The 23,897-nt window shown below is 42.3% G+C and overlaps 1 protein-coding gene across 6 annotated transcripts in view; it reads right to left on the bottom strand.

The window, feature by feature from the left end:
* Window positions 1–23,897, bottom strand: part of PPFIA2 (PTPRF interacting protein alpha 2) — a 1,804,029-nt gene that overhangs the window by 488,255 nt on the left and 1,291,877 nt on the right. The window lies entirely within an intron of this gene.

Here is a 23,897-nt window from a genome sequence, read left to right as displayed (position 1 = left end):
GGCTCCCAGTGGCAGCACACAGCAGCTCACGTCGTGGAGGTCTTTGCTAGCAACAGTGTCAGGACTCAAGTGAGCCATACTGCTGAAAATGGTGGTCACTGCAGCCATGTACAGGACCGTCACAGCCTGCAGTTATCATTGGCCCAAGACAGCAATGTTAACCAATTGCAAGTTGCACAGTGGTTGAGAGTGCCTACCACGTTGACGACTTCCACCGGCGGACTTAGGTCACTTCCACTGCCATTTTTGGGCACCTTTTATTTATAGGTGTGTTTACTAACCTGCATCATTCACTTTATCCCCTAAAATGCTGTATATCCATATGTCCTGCCATCATGTTTGTGCAACATATTGTCCAAAACATTACAAATTGACGTGTTGAGGGAGTATGTATGGTGAGAACTATGTAATGCTACTCAGAGGTTCATAGCCCACGAGTAGATATTGTTCAATTTCAAAACATGTGTGTGAATGGGCAAGGCAGCTAAATCTGACACAAATTAGTTTCATATGTACAATCTAATTTACGTGGTTGCCAATGTGCAGCAATGAGGGTGAATTTGGAGCGTGTCTATGGGCTGCACTGTATATGTCCGAAGTGCTAGGCTTCCTCCACAGATGTTAGGTAACATACAAAGTGTTCATGGTGTGTGCATACTGCAAACCTCATTTGTTTTTCACTTCTCCCAACATAGGTATCCTGCCATGAGGAGAGCGAGAAAACCACCAGTGTACCGTCCACTAGTAGACCAGGACATCATGAAAGAAAGGCATGTCATCCAGAAATATCATCTGAATCGTCAGACCATCATGGATCTTTGTACTCAGGTGGAGCCAGATTTCATACCTGCAATTCGCTGCCCCTATGGCATACCTCCCATCATTCAAGTCTGGTCAGTGCTACACTTCCTGGCCACAGACTCCTTTCAGAATATGTCTCGGCCCATGTTCAGTCTGATTTTTAAGTTTGTACTGTGTGCATTATTGAGACACCTGGACAGCTACATCAGGTTTGCCCAGCAAGAGGATTTGGCCTATGTGAAGGGAGACTTTTATGAGATGGGACATATTCCTCATGTGGTAGGAGCCATTGATGGCACCCATGTAGCCCTGGCTCCTCCCAGTGCCTATTGATAGGGATATAGGAACAGGAAGAACTGCCACTCAATCAACGTACAGGTGGTGTATCTGGCAGACCAGTACATCTCACAAGTCACAGCCAAGTATCCAGGATCTGTGCGTGATTCCAACATCATGTGGAACAGCAATGTCTCACATCTAATGACACGACTACAATGGGAGCGGGCCTGGCTGGTTGGTAAGTTTCCATTATAGTGTTTGTTTGTGTGTTATGTCACCTGTCCTCACAATCTAGCCAGTCCCAGATACAAAATTGAGATGTTCAACCATTGTGTTCACAGGTGACTCAGGCTATCCGAATTGTCCTTGGCTGTTGACGCCAGTGAGGTGCCCAACCATAGCAGGTGAACTCTGTTACAATGAGGGCCACGGAGAACAAGGTGTGTAATAGAGTGAATATTTGGGATCCTGAAGGCAAGATTCAGGTGCCTGGACCTATCTGGTTGGAGCCCTCCTCTACTCACTCCACAAGGTTGCCAAATAATTTTTGCCTGCTTAGTGCAACATAATCTAGCCCTGAGACGCCAAAACCCATTGATAGCACATGAGGGGAAGGGAGCTGAACCAGTGGCTGGAAATGCTAAAATACCAAGTGATGAAGAGCCCGAGGATGAAGGAGCAGATGACACTAGGGTGGCTCTCATCAATCAGTACATACAGGCATGTGAAGTGGACCTTTTGATGTGATGAATGTGCACCACTTGAAGTAGATGGCTGCCATTACACCTCCTTACTTGCTTCACCAGTGGGGGTGTCATGAGCTCCAATGCCTATGTATGAGTTGGGTTTACAGACTGATAGGTTGCAATATGCACAGTATAGTAGCTTCTGCTATTTCATGTATTGTTACTTCAGATACTTACATACACTTCTGTTATTGACTTATTAGAATTGAGGTATAATTCCTGCAATCTCATATCCTCTGTTCCTTACATTCACTGAGTTTCATGTTTCCTGTTAGGTTCTGCAACCTAGGCTTGAGGTATTCATTGTCATTGTCAGTAGTCAATGGCAATTGCAGTCAGACATGAGGTATAGCTAACAGATACCTGGTTACATGGATTTAGTTTCAGTGAGATGGTACCTTGTTAGTACATCCTTCATACAAGTGGGGTTGTAACTGCTTAGTCCTTTTCTACTGCCAGTGGAGTTGGAGGGATGTAAAATTTTGTCTTATGAGTCTAGTGATATATGGGTGGAGTACTTTGTGATGACCATGGGACGTATCTGTGTTTATGTTCTGACTTTGCTGTCCAAGGTGGAAGTAACTGTATAGTGACATAGGCGAGTGACAATCCCACAGGTACGGGGCCTTGTTAGTGTATGGTTGAAGCACTGTGTTCCTCTGTGATGTTCATTGCGTGTTCTGTGCGATATGTGAATATGTAGTTATGGGTATGAGAAGAGCCTGGTGATATATAGGCCCAATCTGGGTGACCCTGCTTTGTAGGTAGTATACCATGTGACTGTCTTCTATTATTAGTACATGTGTATTGTATGACACCGTGGCTGACATCCTGAACGTACTCTCTGTCATGCTCTGTTTGCAGACTGGAATACTGACTATACTATTGTGTAGACCTGGATTTCTACCTCAATGACATCTGTCTTGTGCCATTTCTGTTTTAATGCATCTCCTTCTGAGGGAGCCTCTGTCTGATGACCATTGCACTTGATGTTCAATTCAGGGGGGCATGACCAGACCACAGTTGGCAAGCATGACTATTGTTGATGTATTATAAAACACATATAGACAGTAGCTGTATTAAAATATGATTTGTTGTGAATTCCAAAATACTGAAAGTCAAAATTAAAGTGCATAAATGAAAATTAAGGTGATGAGTGAAGTCATGGTAGATTAATTCATCAGAGTAGATGCTACACTAGTTGGTTACAGAGGTCCAGTGTCCTTGTACCATGGGAAAATGAAGTTATGTGTTTCAGTACAGTCAACAGGGTGTCTCTATGGCACACAAGGCTGACAAATCGAGGAGAGGTTAACTTCCTGGCAGTGCGTTTGGTCTTGTCATCTGCTCCAGCTGGATGTTTGGGCAGACGTCCATGTTTGCGGGGGGGGGTTCTTCAGCTACAGAGGGAGAGTGTGAGAGGCATGTGGTACTCCTGGCAGGGCCTCCATTCCACTAGCTGCCGCAGATGTCGATGGGGCAGATGTAATGTTGCTAGTGGAAGGGGCCTGATGTGAGGAGAAGGTCATCAAGGTGGTATCAATGCCCCTCAATACCCCTGAAATGGTAGCCATGTGGGCATTTTGTGCTTGCCACTGCTGCATGACTTCCTGGTGGTGTTCCCTCTGCAGCCTTTGATTTCCCCCCAACATGGTGATTATTTGACCAGTCCTGTCCTGGGAACATTTGGCATGCTCCCAAGACTTGGGAAGTGGTTTCCTGGTCAGTGGAGCCCCTCTAATGCCCCATCCTCTGGCCCACAGCATCCCTCCCATGCACTCTACCCCCAAGTGCCTGTGCCCTGGCATGGTGTGCCCACTGCCAGTGGTTGCAGGCACATCATTGTCAGGGGTGTCAAGGTTAGACTCAGGTCCCTGTACTGTGGGGCACACTACTGCGTGGGGTTGATATGGGCAGAGTGAGGCTGGGAGTCGTTGACTGACCAGGTGTCTCAGATGGGCAGGTTGTTCATCAGTGTCCAGACATCCAGGTGTGTTGTCCTCACTGAGGCCTTCATCCTGAGGGGGACTGGTAGTTTCAGATATCCTCTCCATGGTGGCAATGGCAGGGTTACCTGTGGAGGGAGCGAGACAGAGTTCACGTTAAAATGTGTGTTTGGTGAAATCTTTGTGAGATGCAGATATTGGCTTTACATGATTCACTGCAATGACAGATGCTGCTCAGCATACCTTAGCTGTACATACAATTCAGTGACTTGTTTTCCTTACTCCATGTTTTGTGCTGTCATACTAATTGGATACAAGTTTTTGTGCTGTTGGCATCTGATATCGTCTGATGAATGACATGACTGTTCACCTCTGTTTCCTAGTGAATGATCAGGCTTGCTAGATGTCTCACATTGGAGCTGCACAAAGCACTGTGGTGTCCTAATGGGTGCACAGCATGTAAGTATGCAGGGAAAATTGTCCTGTAACTAGATGTTGTGCATGTGCATGGTGTCTGCCATCTTACTTTCCAACCCAGGTTTGTCTTTTTCTGGTTTGGGATCTTTGTTCTATGGCCAATGGGAATGGTCACTGGGCTGTAACCGTGTTTTGCTTGGGTTGGTGTTGTGTGTATGCCACTCCATTGCTGTCATTGCCATGTATTGGTCCTCAGTGGAACAAGCTAGTTGGTGTAGCTAGTACTTTAGTCAAACATGCATGACGTGATGTGATGTACACAATGCAGGTTTTCACTGTGATGGGTTAGTGCATTCTGGGAGTCATGGTGATCTGATAATCTGTGGCTAACGTGCCATTTCCAAGGGCTGTGAGGGCAGTTGGGCTGAGTGGGGTATTCGCATGCAAGAGAGGGGCATTAGGTGATTAGGTGAGAGGTGTAGTGGCACATTTAGCTATTTAGGGAGGATTTGGGTGGTGAGCCAGCATGCAGGATAAGTCAATTGTGTGACATGACTGTTCTGGGTAGTTACCAGACTCCAGTCCCCCAGGTATTCCAGTCAGGCCCACCAGATGCAGTATGTCCAAGACATTTTCCTCCCATGATGTGAACTATGGGGGAGGAAGTGGGGGCCCACTATCAGTCTTCTGCACAGCTATCTAGTGACTGGAGGCCATGGAATGCACCTTCCCCTAGAGGACGTACCACCTCTTTCTGATGTCATCCCTTGTGCGTGGATGACTGCCTACAGAATTGACCCTTTCGACTATCCTTTGTCACCACTCCATTTTCTTGGCAATTAATGTTTGTTGGACCTGGGCTCCGAAAAGGTGTGGCTCTACCCTGACAATTTATTCCACCATAACCCTCAACTTGTCATCAGTGAAACTTGGGTGTTTTTGTGGGGACATGGTTGTGTAGACGGTGTGTGGGTGTTGTGAGTGTAAGCTGTTGCGGATTGAGTGTGCCAGTGTTGTGTGTATGGCATTAAATGTGCTCATGTGGGGTGTGTGCTGAGTGAGATGTGTATGTGTGCCTTTGGTGTAAAGGTGATATATCTATCTTATTAGCATCACTGTGTATGGCGTTCTGTTTACAAATGATTGTGGGTTGTTTAGGGGTGTGTTATATAGTGCAGTGAGTAGGTGTGTCTGGTGTGTGTATGTGTGTCAGGTTTGGGTTATTCAAACTATCCAATGTGGTGTGGTGTTCTGACTTATGTGGGTGCTGACTGCGGTGGGTTGGACTGCCAATGGTTTTCTGCCATGGAAGAATCGCTTTGGTGATTTGTGGCTCGTAATCTGGTGGGTGGTATTTTGTCATGGTGGGACCGCCTCTTTTCCATCCTCCAGTGTCCTGACGGTTTCGGATTTTTGGCTGTTTTTTGGCAGTCTTCACAGTGTGGGTTGTAATACAGCAGTCAGATTAACACTGGCGGACGCCACCGTGGCAGTCTTACCGTCAGACTGCCAAACTCATAATGAGGCCCTTCGTATTCTGGACAGAAATGTGAGATTAGATAGAACAGACATTGGACATTGCTAGAGGGCAGCCAGAGGATGATCTGAGAGAATCCCTCAGGCCTAAAGACACCATACAGAGGAAACAGGCACAGTTTACACAAGCATGAGACAAAAATCCTCCACGGGTAGAGTAATTATGTTGTAACAAATGTATATATCCTTTTTCTGTTGCTGGCATGCTACAGGATCATTTAAGATTTGCTCCCTCCCACCAACCTTGCTCTGAGATTTTAACAAAACATCACCATTACCCTGGTGAACTAAGCTGGTTTTCGTTGCTTGTTGAAATGAAAACTGATGAATAAAAGTATTAAAAATACTAATTTATGACAATTAACTAGTGAAGAAATAATGAGGAGGAATATATATTGGATTACATATCAGAATCTGTCTTAGTGGTAGTGTTAAAAAGGTCCTCATTTAAAGGAAGATATAAATATGGCAGCTGTCCTGCCTGCCTTCATTCAGTTTTAGATGGTGAAGTAACAGTCAACTACCCAATGAAGAAAACCCTTGTAATGGACTTTACCCCAGCAAGATTTGTGTCAGAAAGGCTTCCTTAGGTAGATAGAACTTCTATCAAACATTTTCTGGCGGATATAGCTCTTGGAAGGGCTGTGAGAGTTCCATTGGGAGACTAGCCAGACTAGAACTTTAAATTTAGCACATTGATCTTTAAATTTCCTCTTAAGTCAGAAGAGTGTTTTTTACCTATGTGTATCAATAATGTTCAGGGAAATTCGGGCAACCAAATCCATAGGTTTGGTGTGTCCATCCTTTGTTTTACCTTGGTTCATCTCTTTTATGATGTAACTCATCTGCTGAGATTTGTGAACAAATGATTTTTAAAATGTTTTTAAAGACAGACTGGTTATTCTCTCAAATATTGAAGGACAATGTTCAAGGAACAGAACATTGGAACTAAGGTGACCTACTATGTGATTTTGCCACTTGCATTTTGATGGTGGATTGAAAAAAATGCCACTTGATGAGGAGGTTCTGGTTAGAGCATGGAGGATAAAGGAACAAGGGCCTTAAGTGATATGTTTTGAATTTGATACCGTACTGTACAGAGGGCCAACAGACTTGCTTTCTCATGTGAAGCAACAGTTTAGCTGTCTGATTTTCAACACATAACTGACTGACTCATTGTTTGGGAAGATCGTAAAACTTAGGTTGCAGAAGTCTACACATGGCATGGATAGGTGTCCGGTAAGCTGTACTCAGTGTTTGGTAGGGTGAGTGCTCCTTCCATAGCAATTGCATCTGGAAATGTTTCCACACCTGACCATTTTGCCTGCTTAGGGGAAAACTATGTTGGGTCAAAGATTCTGTCCACATTCTTTATTCTTCGCTCATGGTCACATAATGAAACCTATAATTACAGAAAGGTAGTTTTTCATAATCACACTGATGGATTTAGGCATTCTGTGATCAAGGTTTGGATCCTATGCTCTATCAATACAGGCCTAGATAGATATCTATGTTATTTGCATACACCTATTTTAGACCTGTCAGCCTTAGGGTGGTATTTCCCAAAACATTTTGCCTTCCTTGTCAATTTTTGCTGATCTAGTTTTGCTGGCCTTAGGACTATGCACACTTTACCACTGCTAACCTACATGTGTCACTCTTTGAAACACGGTAGAATAGGCTTATAACCAACTGGCATATGTACTTTACTTGTAAGTTCCTAGTACAGTGGCACTACATGTGCCCAGGGCCTGTAAATTAAATGCTACTAGTGAGCCTGCCACAGTAAAACAGGCTACTTTGGACAGTCCATAATGCAGGGTGCTGTGTAGTTAAATAATAGAATTTTAAGTTTTAAATGCCCAGGTAATTGAAAAACTTTTAACTTCATTTTAACTACTTCAAGGTCTACCTCTCACATAGACGACATTGAAGTTACCTTATTACATTTAATACATTAGTGCTAACACTAACAGTACATGCTAAAGTGCATGTGCTCTATTCTTAAAACATGGTTAACACTGGCTTATCCCAATTGTCAATTGTAATTTACCTGTCGCTAGTAAACTACCTGTGCCCAGGGCATGTAAATGAAATACTACTAGTGGGCCTGCAGCACTGATTGTGCGACCCACTTCAGTAGCCCTTCAAACTTGTCTAAGGCCTGCGGTTGCAGAGCCTGTGTGGGTACTTTCAAACTGTCATGTCGACCTGGCAATTTAACTTTCTTGCCAGGCCAAAAGTTTCCTTTCTATTGCATATAAGTCACACCTAATGTAGGCCCTAGACAGCCCAAGAGCAGGGTGCAGTGTATTTAAAAGGTATGACATCTACTTTTAAGTTTTACTTGTCCTAGTAGTGAAAAACTTTTAAATTCATTTTACATTAACGCAAGGCCTAACTCCCATAGGATAAATTTTAGATTACCTTATTAGATTTTAAAAGAGTAATTTCCAATTGGGAAGAGGTGGGACACCCCAAGTTTGGTGTCTCTGAAATCATACATTAAAGTCACAACTGATGGTGAATTCGGATTTTAAATTGTAATTCTGAAAATGCCACTTTTAGAAAGTTGGCATTTTCTTACTTTAACCATTTGGTGCCTTCTGTCCATCTCTGAGTCACATCTGAAGTGGGTGACAGCTGGGCTTGAGCATTCCCTCTAGACAGTCACACAAAAATGCAGCTTAGGTGTGCCTGAGTGGCCATCAACAGCCTGATGAGATATTCTGCACAGGATGGGAGGGAGGAGTTGACACTTACATCTGAATAGGCTGTATCCTTTCTCCACACAAAGGGCTGCATATCCCTCGTAGTGAGTCTGGAGCCAGGGCAGGAAGGGCAAGGACTTTGTGCACTACAAAGGCATCTCTTTGAAGTCTCCCCCACTTCAGATGCATAACCGGATATAAGTACTGGGCTTCAGATACCATCAACTCAGTACACTTAAGGACCTGTGGATACTCTGCCAGGAAAGAGGACTGTTGTGCTGCTGAAAGGACTGGCACTCAGCTGGACTCCTACTCTGCTCTGCTGGCCAACAGGCAACAGCCTGCACCCCTCCTTGCCTGGTAGTGAGAAGGACTGGACCTGCATTTCTCCAACCCAGAACCAAAGAGACACCAAGGGCTTGCTAGCTTGCCTCCTGTTTTCTGGGATACAAACAACTTCCAACTCAACTGCAACAGCACCTGGACTCTGACAATTGTGAGTTTTTCTCTGTCAGTTGGTGTCACTCCAGTCCTGGGCCCTTGGCAGTGGGTATAAAGTGCTGCTCTAGCAAGAACGATGCATCACCACTGTTGCAAGGAACAGAATCAGCACAATGCCTAGTTGCATGGATCAGAAGCAGCACATCGCCTCTACTGCAGGGATAAACTCCAAAGCATGGCAACTGCTGCAAGGCTAGAACCAAGGAATCCTCTTCAAAACCTCCAAAACCCCACACCTCAGAGCCACCGCATTGCCACTGCAGCATGGAGAAACTCAACACATCTTCTCTAATGCATGTGGAAATCATTGAATCTCGTCTGCAGAAGGATCGACTCCTGTGCATCACTTTCAGAACCACCACACCCTGGTTTCACTGCATCACCACTGCTGCATGGAGAAAATCAACGCTCTCCTTGATTGCGAGGGGAGAACTGAAGCACTTCATCTGCTGCAAGGACTGACACGGGTGCAATGTCTCATCTGCTCCCTACATCACCATTGATGCACTCATGATTAAGGTACTTTAGTTCAGTGGGCCTCACTGGGTCCCTGTAGCCAGCCCACACGCCATAGCGGTTGGGCTGGCTCGACTTTGTCCCGGTCCAGCACAACCAGATATCCCAAGTAAGCGCTTATTAATTCTAAGCACTATTTTACTGTTTATTCTTTGGAAATTCATAGCTTAAGTTCTACGTATTGGATTTTTGTTGTTTTGGTCTTTTTGTTTATTAAATTAAGTTCTATTTTTTTCTAACCAGGTGTGGTATCTTTATGTGTGTGTTTTTACTGTTTTACAGTTTGAAGCGTTGCACAAATACTTAACATATTGCCTTTTAAGCTAAGCCTTACTGCTCTGTGCCAAGCTACCAGGAGGTGAGCACAGGATAATATATAGTGTGTTTTGGACTTACTTAACAAGGATTATGGCTCCTGCTTGGACAGGGTGAATACCCCTGCCAACCAGAAACACAATTTCTAACTCCTCTTTAATGGTAAAGTAGGATTTTAAGTTACTATTCTAAAAATGCCAGTTGGCATTTTTCTGCCTACATCAAATGTGTCTTCCTGCCAGTGTTCAGGGTCACATGACTTTGAACTGCTCTCCTGTGATGTGTTGTGTATTCCTTCCAGACATGAGGACAAATTGTATCTGGGTGTAGAGGGAGTGTGTCATTCTCACTGGACTGCTAGGGAGGAGCTGTACCTGGCTTTGTTACACTTCAAAGAACCCTGTCTGCAACACAAACAAAAGAACCTGACACCAGGCCTGCCACTGTCACGCTAGACGGTTTGGTGTCAAAGCCAGAGGAAGAAGATGAGCTGTCCAGAACCGGTAGCAGGCCAGGAATGTTTGGATTTGTGGCCATCTAGGTTCACAAAATTTCAAAACAACACAGAAAAATCAAAATAGCAGAAATAGAGTATTGCCATGTCTTACAGCTGTAGTGGAAAGACAGCAGTGCTTCAGAGTTCATGTGAGAATTTGTAAGAATAGAGAATAAAAGAAGCAAGCACCGTCGTGTCCACAACAACTGGTGTAATCATACAAGGATCACCACAGACCACATGGGCCTCTCTGGATCTGGTCTGCCAACAGGGTGCAAAAAAGGTGGTGCAGGGAATGTTGTACCACCTCGCACTCTCAACTGCACAATAAGCAGCAATATCTCAGCAGCCTTCCTACTTATAAGTTAAAGGCTCACTGAACTTCAACTGGGATGCTCATTAACATTTGCAGTTGCTAAGTTCAATCTTTGGGCACCCTGCCTCTCATATCAGGTGAGGGGTACAGTGTGCTTAATGTATTGCATCTCAGTCTCCGATTTATGTATGCTAGACAGCAGGTAGTCCAGCAGACCTTCAGCACAGTCTTCAGGCTTATTCCTTGCCTTGCTAGGGGTAAGTGAGCAGCCTGCAGCACCACACTATGGATACACTGACAACTACAGGAGCCAGGCGATAAGTGAGTTGGAGGGCATGTCTAGCTTATATTTCACAGACCAGCACTTGGGCACAATCAGTTTCCAGTGCAACACAGTGCATAAAATTTGCGCACCACAGATAAGTAATGGTTTGCCTTCTCAGAAGGGAGCTTGGAAAGGTCCTCTCCACAGAATGCAATGCATGGCTCTTTACCTACATGCACCTTGCGGTTGGGTGCCCTGTTAGCAAACTGTGTGAATTTCCTCAAGGCACTGCCCCGAGAAAGAAAAGCAGGGTAAGACCATGTTTGATGGTGAACTGTCACAATAAACCTTTGGGGTACACATAATACAATTTAAGTGAGCGAACACAACCTGGCTGTGCCATTATGTGTCTTAAAACATGAAATGAAGGGGTGGTTATTTTTCTGTGTAACGTGAAACTGTATTCCATTTAAATGTGGTGCACCGAATTTCATACAAGTTAAGTGCACAGATGAATATAATGTTTCATGTATGCCACATTTAACCATTGTATATGTTATGGTATTTTAAGCATTATTATTCTTTATAATCATTTAATATTCAACCTAAGAAGATGTACAGAAACCATTTAATTTGAAAGTGTATTTGTGCATATTTAGCTTGGCTGGAGTGAAGGCCCATATTTATCCTGTGTTGTAATTTTCAATGCACAGTTTGCTTTTAGTATGTTTTTCTAAAGCTGCAGGTGCTGAAACTAATAGGGAGCCTATTGTGCATGAGAGATAAGAAAGTATGAGAGACGCACTACAAGGATGGAAGGAGTATCCTGAATTGGCAGTTATAGTCTTGAAACTCCTGAGTACAAGGCGTCACCAAGGACACACAGAAGAAAGTTAAAGGAGATATTGTTACCAATTATCCGTTTGTTTTATGATTTTGTTTTTTCTATGGACGTTCTGTTACACTGACCTTCTCTCTGAAACCTTTCTAAATGTTAGAGTAGTAGGAAGCTAGATTAAATGATAAGGCAGGAGAATTTGATTTTGGATTGTAAACATCAGACAATTCTCTTGATTTTCTGAATTGTCGGTGTTGTGATATTGGTATTGCATATGTTAATTCAATTCAATATTGTGCATCAATTTAACTTTTCTTTATTGATTCTGTATACCATGGTTTTGAGATTTATTTAAGTTTGTAATAAAGCCCTTTGAAACTTTAAGTTGGTCTCCGAGACTGAATGTGTGACCATTTGGTTGCACTGTAATTATTCATTTAAATAATTTGATGTGAGTCTCTTCACCCCTTGAAACAGAGAAGGAAAGATTTATTGTAGTCCAATATCGGAGATATAGTCCGAGCTGGATCTTAAGTCTGCCTTGCTGTAGAAAGGCTGGATAAACTAATGGATTCTTGAAACCTATTAAACACTAATGAAACTAATATTGGGGTGGACTGATAAATTCAAATAAGAACACATTGCTTAATATGCATTTTACGTCTTTCAAGCACACTCACTGTTTGCACAATCACTTGTTACACTTGGAGCACCTTGTTCTGATTAATATTTATGTATGTAGTGAACTGAAAAATTGCCAAACACATATATTGCTTCCAAAGAGAAACTATACTGAGTGTTTATTGTGTATTAGAATATATTTGTATCAATTGTTTGTTTGTGGAAAACAACCAATTCCCCAGCAGACTACCTGTAAATATAAAAATCATGTTTTGAGTATTTCTGACAGAGCCAGTGCGTTGGCTATGTACAAGAATAAAAAAGCACTGGTTGTCTAAACTAAGCAAAACAAGTACTAAACATTTCTAAATCAAGAAAAGGTGCTGAGCATGTTTTACTTACAAGAAAATGCACACTGCAGGGCCAGATTCATAGACCTTTCCTTCATCAGTATGGGTAGCATTCTCCTAGGGATTTAGGAATAAGTCCTGAGTTTCTTTCTGCCTTACGGTTCCTTTTAGTTCCTTTATCTCTCCTGACGTGGATTGGTTACATCACAAGAACTGTCTAAGGATGCTCAGTCCTGTAGTTAAGATAGTAGTTTGTCTCCATGTACACTGAAAAAAGGTACATTAATGGGCCTTGTGTGTTAACATTGGGAGACTACTACGTGGCATGGGAAGGATGCTGCCTTTTCTTGCAAATTTGAAGCGCTGTACGAAGCAAACAGCCTGTGGTTTCTTCCATTTTTGGACATTACAGCTCATATGTAGCAAATTAAATGTAACTCTTTCATTCTGCACTTTATTAACCTGGTATATATTTAACCAGGAGTTCGTAAACTACAAAGAACAACATGTATTTACCCTCTGACTTGTCTTGGATATTATTTGTAAACAGGGAGGACTGGAACTCAAACCCAGCCCTGGCAAAAATGATCATATTATTCTCGTACTACAGGAGGCCATCACTAAAACTGGGGCAAAGTGGGAGGGAGGCCACTCTGTCTCGCATTCTAGATGCCTAATTATATCTGTTGAAGATGCCTGCTTATCCATTTTAATTTCAGAAACGACACATTATTCTTTAAAATGATGTCTGATTCTTGATATACAGCTGTGTGAAAATGACCTCGGTGACACTGTTTGACCTGATCATCTAATACAAGTGAAAGAAAAACCTTTTATGCAGCAGCAATCAGTTGTATTCACCCACTCCTTTTATCAGGTCCCACAAGCCCTCTATGTCAGATTTTATTATGTAAGCACACAAAGCCTTTCTGCAAAACATCACTACACAGTAGGTATTTTCTCAGTAATGTCAAGATGACACAGGGGTCTCAGACATCGCCTTAACTCAAAACAGAAATGATACGTTAATGGGAAAAAACAATAATTCGAATTGAACTCACGCGTGGCTCTCAGTGCGGCACTTAACGAATAGCACAGTGAAAACTATTCATAATTAAAAAGTTATCAACCTGCATATCCTGATGAGCCATCTGTGCTAAGAGGGAGGGGAGGAGTGGTCACTCACACCTGAAAGGGCTGTGCCTGACCTCACACAATGCAGTCTCCAACCCCCTGGTGAGTGTCTTGGGCCTGGCTTGGGCAAGGCAGGATTTCACATTCAAAAGAGACTTTATTTTGAAGTAGGCTTACTTCAAAGGAGAAATTGGGTATAAGAAGGGCACCCAAAACCACGGACTTTGGAACACTTCTGTAAACAAAAGGAACCTCTTCCTGGAGAAGAGCTTCCCTGCTTCTGACTGTGCTTTGTGGAGCTATCCTGCAGTTGCTACTTCTGCCAGAGTAAGAGGGCAAAGACTGGACTTTGTGTGCCTTCTATCTTGAGAAGAGATCTCCAAGGGCTTGATTTAGTGCTTGCCTCCATTTGTTTGAAGTCTCAGGGACAGCAAAGACGTCTCTCTGCCAGCACCTGGAGTCTCTGGAGAGACTCCTGCCCTGACAAGTGGTTCCCTATCCAGTCCCTGGGCCCTTGAAAGGAAAAGCTGGTGAAAATTCAAGGAAATCGACTTCGGGCGACTCCAGACCGAAGCTGCTGCTGAATCCGGTGACGCCACCTGCAACCGACTCGCTGGAACGCAACGAACTTCGCAGACCCGACATCCCTACAGCCCCGCTGAAGTTGACAACTCCCTGGAAGTCATCGCACCACGTTGTGATCGACACTGCTCGAAGTGCGCGGATTCAACATTTTGTACAGACGCCTTGATTTCACTCTTCACCAAGGTACTGTACCTGGGGGTCCGCGTGACTCCGAGGCTGGCGCCGCTTGTGTCAGATTGTTGGGAACGACTCCGTCACGACGCCGTGTTAACACCTCATCGAAGCATTTTGTGTTTCTAAGCGCTATTTTTTAATTTAATCTTTAAAAACTTGACTTGTGTATGTCGGATTTTTGTCATTTTGGTCTTGTTTTGTTTCGATAAATATTTCCTATTTTTCTAAACCTGTGTTGTGTCATTTTGTAGTGTTTTCATTAAGTTACCGTGTATTTTGGTACAAATACTTTACACCTAACACTCTGAAGTTAAGCCTACTGCTCTGCCAAGCTACCAAGGGGGTAAGCAGGGGTTAGCTGAGGGTGATTCTCTTTTACCCTGACTAGAGTGAGGGTCCTTGCTTGAACAGGGGATAACCTGACTGTCGACCAAAGACCCAATTTCTAACAAATGTACTTAGAAAAAATCAATTTTAGAAAAGGGCACATCTGTGATGAAAGATGGCTGTGCTATGATGACAGGCGAGAAGTGTCAGTCTGGTTTGATTGATATAAACTACATGAACATTTCCAATTAGAGACAACGCGTAAAATGGACTGCTAATGAACCCAATTATATCACTCATAAGCTTTAGAATTGTGTTTTTGGTGACTTTATGTTGTCTCCTTATGCACATGGTATTATTTGCCTTTGATTGTTCGTTACTGTGAAGTTTTAGTTTGCTCTCTCTTTTACATCACTAATATATTTAATAAATGTATGATGTTTCATTATTTTGAAAAAAGTGAATACGTGCAGCTGGCAGAATCATCAAATGATTGATTGAGTTATGGACTTGTGTGGGGACTAAGACGCAATGTACAGATTTTGCGCTGGAGTATTTAGAGATCCTTCTGCTGAAGCATTTGTGGGATGTTGATCATGAGCCTGTTCTGGGATTTCTGGGCTTAGATGATGACCTCCAAGGTTGGTTTTCCAGCTCCCCGTTTGTCTGTGGTATGTTAGGCCACCTCAGTTTTGGCAGGCTGATGTAGTGTGACTTAACATGGAAAGGAAGGGCCTGAAGACGGGGCATGATGGTTTCCAACCTTGTATTGGGCGATTTTCTTTGGGGTATAAAGGAAAGCACATATTGACAAGAGTTATTTTAATGCTGAGAGTGGCTCCTACATGTGTGACCTTGGTGCCAGTGATTAACATAAGATGAGGGGGACAGTTTAAAAGAGAGCCTGCTGGTGTGCTTGGCAGGGGTAAGGCAAGATCACCTTTGTGTCTTTTATGTTCCACTAAGCCCCCTTAGTATCTATAAATTGACTGCAACAGATGGGTTTCTACTGATCTACCGGTAGGCAAGGCCTGGGTATAGGAGTGTGTCATGGACTCCAACGGAACAGAGCATGTTCTGCCATCAAGTGAGGGCACCTGCAGAACTGTGCTTGAAGCAGCCACTTCTCATGATTGGGGTGCAGTTCTGCAAATTTCCTGATGGGTTTGAGAAACTTTCAGAATAAAAAGGCACTTTAAATCAGCATTATTGCTGTCTGCTCTCAGATCAGCTGCCTTTTTTCTAACCCAAGGAAATCGTGGCTGCTGGTTCCATAGTCAGACAAAATAGGATCTTTCAAGAGGACGAATGCAACTCGTGTTTAATTTTGCAGAAAAGAACTCAAACATATATGCATCGGAAAATCGTAGCACACAAAGCTGTATGCAGTATGATACATTGTTTTTCCATGAAATTGTGCAGAAACAGGCTGGTAGGATTCTACTGTTCCATAAGTACATTACCTGACCACGCCTGATAGTACAAAAACGATTTAGAAAGCACTGACAATGGTCTCGTTATTCATTATGCCCTCGCTGCACGCTCAGAGCACGATTGCCTTGAGACGATTGGCCGAGCACTGAGCGATAAACCAGACATGCACAAGGACTCCGTCTACTGTACGGCTTGAAATTTTAAACATGAATACTTTCCTCCAACTTAAATGGGCTGAATGCTGCGGCTGTCCTCAAGAGATAAAAACACTTTGTCAAGAGAGAAATGTCGTTCATGTCTGGTAATTTCATTCATGAGTATCAGAACATTCTGGCCCAGTCTACTATCCTTTCACAATAAAAGCATGAAGACACATGTGCCCATCTGCGTCACTGATTGAACAGTTTTAAAAATGTGTCTACATGTACTTATTTAATCCAGAAATAAACGTTGTTCTCAGGCAGAGTGGTGCTGAGAAATAAGGACACTTTAAGTGGATTCTCAATTGCTAGTAATTCTGGAAAAATTTAAAATTAACCCAAAAAAACAAAGTATGTCGAATTTGTCTCTAATTGAACATTCTTCCTGCTGTGGTAGGACTTGAGGAGGAAAAAAATCTAACCACCACAGCCCACTTTTTAGGCTCTTGTAGCTATTGTTGTGATATGACAAGTACCAGGACTCAACTTAGACCTGGAAATTTATTCCAAATATTGAGTCGCAGTTGTATTATAAAATCATTGGCATTAAAAGCCGATACACAGGTATAATGAGGGCATTGCACAGAGATTAAAAAAGTAAACTCTGCATAAAACTTCAATTGCAATTGTTCATAGTAAACAATTTTATGTACATTTCTTACGGTTGTACACCTTTATTAAAGTCTTCTTCTAATTAAATGGTTCTGCGGCTTGCAAGGGGCAAATTGGCTAAACTCAATATTCACATTCTGATATACGTCATGGGATATTACTTTAAGCACATATTTTCTTGTGTGTTCCCGGTCCTAGCCAAGACTATCGTCAGAGAGCACTGATTGCTACTTTTTAGGGTCGAGCGCGCAAAGCGCTCTGTCCCTGTTACTTGCTCTCTCTATGGGCTTGTAATCACACCCAGCAGTTTGGTTGGTTCGTGGGCTTGCCTTTTAAAATTCGCTTGATTTGATTAGTGAAAGACATGGATAAGTCATGCCTCTTCTGGTGTTTAGCCCTCCTCGAGAGCACTGACCAACCACTGAAAAAATCCGAGGCTCCATGCTTTCTGCATGGTTTCTGGACTACTTTTTCTCTTTGATTTGCGGGTAGCGCGATCTCGCTGAGCAGTAGTTGTGTGCTTTGCATGACATCGATCCTGTTACATAGATAATTGCACTTTTGCAGGTTAAATGAATAATTGCACTTTTGCAGGTAACATGGATAATTGCACTTTTGCCGATACGTTTCACTGTGAGCCAACTTCTGTTTCCTTTTGTGTGTTTGCTTCACAGCCGTCGGCTCACTTATGTGAAACTGTCTATCTTTTCATTTTCAGTCTATGTAGCAAGAAAAGTCCGGTTACGAGTTTACAATGCTAATAGTTCTAACTCGAGCAAACGCGAGGCCCATTGTATTGCACATGCTTTTTTATCTTAACAACAACAATTGAGGGAATTCAACTCTCTAGTCAAGAAACAGTTGCACAATGACCAAAAGCAAAGGCCTCAGCATAGCGCTAACCCAATGGAGAAGTCTGCCAGTCTTCTGCTATAACAACAGTTATATCATTCTTGCCTTGGTAGTTGTGTTGAACCCCATTTACTAGAAAAAAACATAATGTAATGGACTATATGTGTTTTCTGATCCAAGTCAGTTGTCTATCTCCCAAAGCCGAGGCTTGCTCTAATCTCTGTGGAAAAGCATGTGCAAACAAATATTATGGTTCAAGCACTTATGCCTGATATTGCAAATGAAGGCACACCCGACCCTAATCGATTACTCCTATATAAAAAACAAAAGCAATTTTTTGATGTTGAGGCCAAGGAGAAACTTCATAGGACCGAAATTATTTCTATGGTCTGTAATGGTCAAATTCATTCTCCCGTTATCTATGCAGAGGCTATTATAAATTAAGATTCATGAACTACAGCTTTCATGAGTATTAATCTGACCCTATTGTGATTCTTCATTACAGAGAAAAAGGCCTGCTCTCTTTAGACTTTATCTACAAACAGTGCTTCTTTAAGCAGGATTTGAATATGCTAGCAGTCCATTTGGGATTTTAAAAAAATGGAAATGATTTAGGTGCACAAAGGCAATTATCCTTTCAGCGAGCCCCATGAGTGGTCATTATGCTTTGCTACATTGTGATCAATATTTGAAAAAAGGCAAGCAATCATTGATTACTCAATTTTATGGATACAACAGGTTAATTGTGTCATAGTATATGGCTTTGCTTGCTGGACAATTGTGAAGGCTTATGTCTCAAAGACTTTTATTGATATTTGTGATTGGCAATAGGAGCCGGATGGCATAATTAACAATGCTTTCTTGCTCAAAGTCTCTACTACTGATGTTGTTCTATGATCCAGTGATGAGCATAAACATCACCACCTCAGATGTACCAACGCCTCTCAAACACATATGATACTTTGAATGTTGTCACTCACACGTGAATTATATTTCTCATAATAATTTTATCTTTCTAAAGTGTGCACACACACTATACATACATAAACTTGGGAAATAAACAAGAATGTATTACATTCTATTAAAATATGGGGGCATTATCTTAGTTAAGCTAAGGTGAGAGATTGGTCATATTTTAATGTTCCTAAGTCGTTTGAAGAACTACTGGGACAGTAAAGTCCTCTAAATATTAATTTGTTAAATGTCTGCCAGTGAATTCATGTCTTCATTCCATGATATGCTGCAATCTGCACTCCGAGGGTCTACTTCTTATTGAAATTTTCTCAGAAATTATTATAACTAGAAAAAAACAAATTTGGTCTTCTATATGAGATGCCATCATATATTAGCAACATTTCTTACAAGTTTTCATGAGAGTTGCATGTTAAAGGAAAAAAACATTAATTCTAATCTAAAATCCTTGTTTTTGATGGGTGAATGTTTATGCCTGTAAATCTATAATTTCTCATGCTTGTAGATTTATCTAATGGCAGAGCCAACCTATTCAATTGTTACCAAAGTGTTGGCAGGCAAGGAATAACGTTGTTCAAGTTTCCTTCACCTGCTCTATGATTTGAGATAATTGAGAAAATGTATTGAAGATATGTGATCTCGCTTTTCCACGTTCAAAATCCTTGTATAATATCTTAGACATGGCCTCTGACAGACCACTGAGACACAAACATTTTGTATGTATGTTTATGGTTATTGTCAGGCTTATATGACTTCTGTGCAGAAGACATTCCATACCTCCAACCATGGACTGCTGCTGCGAAGATTGAAAGGCTGGAATCTGGAAAAGATAAATGGGGATATGGGGCAGTGGAAGTCAAATGGATTGTGGGAGAAAGGGTAGAGGGCTTTCTGCAGGGGAGGATAAACATAAATATACTGTATCGACTCTAAGCAGATGCTGGTTGCCTAGGTTACCACTTTGTTTCCTACATGTTCAACCATTTAGCTCTGGCCAGTTAGTGATGATTCCAGAGCAACTGTGCTGTGCTAGGTTTGCCTTTTATGAATACATTTTTTTCTCTGTGATTAACTTCTCACACTTCATCCCACCAAAGTGACAGTAAGCAGCTCTATATGGCTCACCATCACGCAAATCATGAATAACAATGCACCATCAAACATATCCCCCAATACACAAAGCACGCTTCACAGTAGGATGCGTTGATGCTCTTACTGGCTGGTCCATCAGAGAAGAATGAGAGTGAGATAAGGAGAACAAATAAAGAAGTATATACATGGGATGTTCTGAGGGGGTTAACTTACAAACACAACTAACTAAATGAAATTAATCATACTGAGGCGGAGGTGGGAAAATGAGAACTTGGCCTTTGAGAAACACAAAGGGAACATGGGTACAGAGAAGCAGGGGCATAAACCAGTAAAAAAAAAAGTTCAGAATACAAGGAAGGTTTGGATTGACCTAATACAGCTACTCAGATGTCTTAAAAAAGATCACACTATCCTTCTAACATGCTGATGTATATAAAAATTGATGAATGGAATGATTGAATTAATCTCAGTCCCTGGGAACTGTCAGGACAGCCCCCCCCCCGAACCTGAACACAAACAACCCAAGACCAGTTCAGCCCTGATTAGGGCTCATCAGTGAGCTATAACCTGGTTCCAGTGGCACAGTGTACACAGGACTCGTGTCTGGGCACCACCATGGTACTTAGGGTGTTACACTACAGTAAACAAAAAAGCAATGGGTAAGATTAATTCAAGCATTCCACCCAGTACACTTTTGTTTACTTCTGTGTAACATGATACCTGTTAGAAATTGGGTCTGCAGGTGGCAAAGGTATACACCCTTGTCCAAGTAGGGACCACAATAGTGTCAGGATAAGTCACAACACAACCCAAATTATCCTGTGCTCACCCTCTGGTAGCTTCGCACAGCGCAGGCAGGCGTAACTTAGAAGGCAACATGTAAAGTATTTGTGCAATAACTCATACAGTAACACAGTGAAAACACTACAGAAATACACCACACAGGTTTAGAAAACCAGCTAATATGTGTCTGAATAAGATAAGGTCAAAACAATGAAAATCCAATGTACACAAGCAAAGTTATTAATTTTTTATGATTAAATGCCAATAAAGAGCTTAGGAACTCAATAGCTCCAACTGGGGCTATCACAGTGTCATTGACGCAGTCGTTTCCAATAGTGCAGCATCGGGTAGTGGCATCAGTGCTGGAGTCACTGAAGTCAGTGCTGAAGTCTGTGTACTAGCTAGAAGCTAGAAGGTGAAGTGTTTGTAGGCCCTGAGACTTCAGAACAGGAGGCAAGCTCAATCCAAGCCTTTGGAGAGCACTTTTGGGGAAGGCAGAGTCCTTCCAGCAAAGTCAGAGGCCAGCAGGCAACAGGGCACCAAGCTGGCCCGCAGTCCTTCTGAGCAAAGCCGTCCAGATGAGACCTTTGAACAGCTAGGCAGATCCTCTGAGAGTTCAGGTGTAGGTCAAGAAGTGTCCAATTTGGTGGGGTCAGAGACCCGGTTTATATTCCCGAAATGATTCTGAAGTGTGGGAAACGTCCAAGAGTGGTTTTGAAGTACACAAGTTCCCTTTCAGTCCTGTCTGCTAGGATCCCTGTAGGGAGTTTACAGTCCTTTGCTTGAGGGTAGGCCACTGGCTTTGAAATGTAAGAAAGAGCCCCTCCACCCTTTCTGCCCTGGAAGACCCATTCAGTACACAGATGAATGCAGATGTGAGTCAGTGTCCTGTGTTTATGGCTGTCATGGTGGAATGTACAAAGGGAGCTGTCAACCAGCACAGACCAGACGTGGATTGGAGACAGGCTATAAGGCACAGATGGCAGTAAGTGCAGAGAAATGCCCACTTTCTAACAGTGGCATATCTAAAATAGTAATATTAAACCCAACTTCGCCAGTAAGGAGGCTTTTCTATTACCATTCTCGCCATACTAAACATGACAGGGCCACTCCTTCCAGATCAGAAACTACCACTCAAAAGTATATGAGGGCAGTTCAAATGCTAGTCTATGAGAGGAGCAGGCCTCACAATAGTGGAAAACGAATTTGTGAGTTTTCCCCTACCAGGACATGTAAACACATAAGTACATATCCTGCCTTTTACTTACATAGCACCATGCCCTATGGGTTACCTAGGGCCTACCTTAGGGGTGACATATGTAGTAAAAAACAGAGTTTAAGGCTTGGCACGTAGTTTTAAATACCAAGTCAAAGACAGGCCTTGCAAAGAGAGGCCTGAGACATGCTTAAGGGGCTACCTATGTGGGTGGCCTAATCAGTGATGCAGGCCCACTAGTAACATTTAATTTACTGACCCTGGGCACATCTAGTGCACTTTGCAAGGGACTTACAGGTAAATTAATTAGGCCAATTGGGTGTGAGCCAATGTTACCATGTTTTAGAGAGACAGCACATGCACTTTAGCACTGGTTAGCAGTTGTAAATTGTCAGAGTCCTAAAGCCAACAAAAATAAGGTCAGAAAAAGAGGAGGAGGAAGGCAAAAAGTTTGGGGTGACCCTTCAGAGAGGGCCATTTTTCAACACTAATAATATGTAGCACGAGGCTCAGATGAAGAACAAATGTGGACTATTTCGTAGCAATTTACACTCTACGTATGCCACCAGAACAATTACTCAAAAATACATTGGGACGGTAATAGTTAGCCTGAGGAGTATGTCTATGGTGAGATCCCAAGCACCGGTCTTTAACTCAACAACTGGCTCAGTTTAAGTAGTGTGTCTCAATACCCACACCCCCACTGTGATGATCCCAGCAGAAGAAAGCCAACAATATTCAAACACTATACAAGTCTGAATATCAGGTTGCAAGACCTACCCCTTGCAGCCACAAGTCCCATTCACTTCCCACACCGCACATACATGAATATGGCCAATACATGTTCATGGACCATTCACCAGTTTGTAAAGCATTACAGTCTTAGAGGACAGTAATCTCACTTTAAGTTGGCATTAAAAGATGGTGGATCTATTGGGACCTCAAGGAGGGTGGGTGTTAACTTTAACCTTCTATGTTCATTAGATGACAATGGAACAATTATACTAGTCAATTTGCTCACCACTGTAGTATTCAAGAGTGTCCAAGAAGGCAGATAGATGTTAAGGAGAGACCAACAGTAGTTTTCTTTAGGGAGCTCAGGACTACAACATTTTTAAAGTACAGGAACTATATGTTAGAGATAAAAGAGATGATTTTAGCAACATGGCATTAGAGAACCCGAGTGGATACACAGATGCTTTATAATCAGGAGTCTGGGAGGGTCGGATAAAGTACATGTTTGCTGGTGATATTATTTTGGGAGAAAAAGCTCTGTATGGAGTAACAAAATTGAGAGGAAAGAGATAAGTTACAGCTTTACAGGAAAGGAGAAGTGGCAGAGAGCAACACAATGGGAACATGTTGTAGACATTTTTGATGCATTATTGGTACGGTCTTCAAAGTAAGGGCAAAGTTATTTAATCATGTGTATCTGGATTCCCCATATGTAGTGGTCACAAAACAATTGAAAAAATATATGACCTATAATACTATACCAACAATAATTCAAGGGATAACAAGAATAGTAATAAAGCTACAATATTTCTGCCACACAAATAGTTCTTAATTCCTATACAATTTACATATGTATTATATTAAATGAAAATGATACCAAGTGGGTCTGCAGCACCTACAGTGCCACACACCTGCATATCCCCTTAAAACACATCCCAGGCCTGCCATTGAAATCTGAATACAGTTCTAAAGTGCCAGATGGACTTGGCAATATAACCCCCTTGCCAAGACTTAAACTACCCTTTTATTGCATATGTCACCCCTAAGTTAAGCCTCTAAAGCTGGGTGCATTGCTATTAAAAGGTTGAACATGTACTTTAAATTTTTACATGTCCTGGTGGTGAAAT

Source organism: Pleurodeles waltl, chromosome 4_1, assembly GCF_031143425.1.
Source record: "Pleurodeles waltl isolate 20211129_DDA chromosome 4_1, aPleWal1.hap1.20221129, whole genome shotgun sequence".
Classification (NCBI taxonomy): Eukaryota; Metazoa; Chordata; class Amphibia; order Caudata; family Salamandridae; genus Pleurodeles; species Pleurodeles waltl.
Note: the sequence above shows the minus strand (reverse complement) of the source record. Positions and strands in the feature narration are given on the sequence as shown.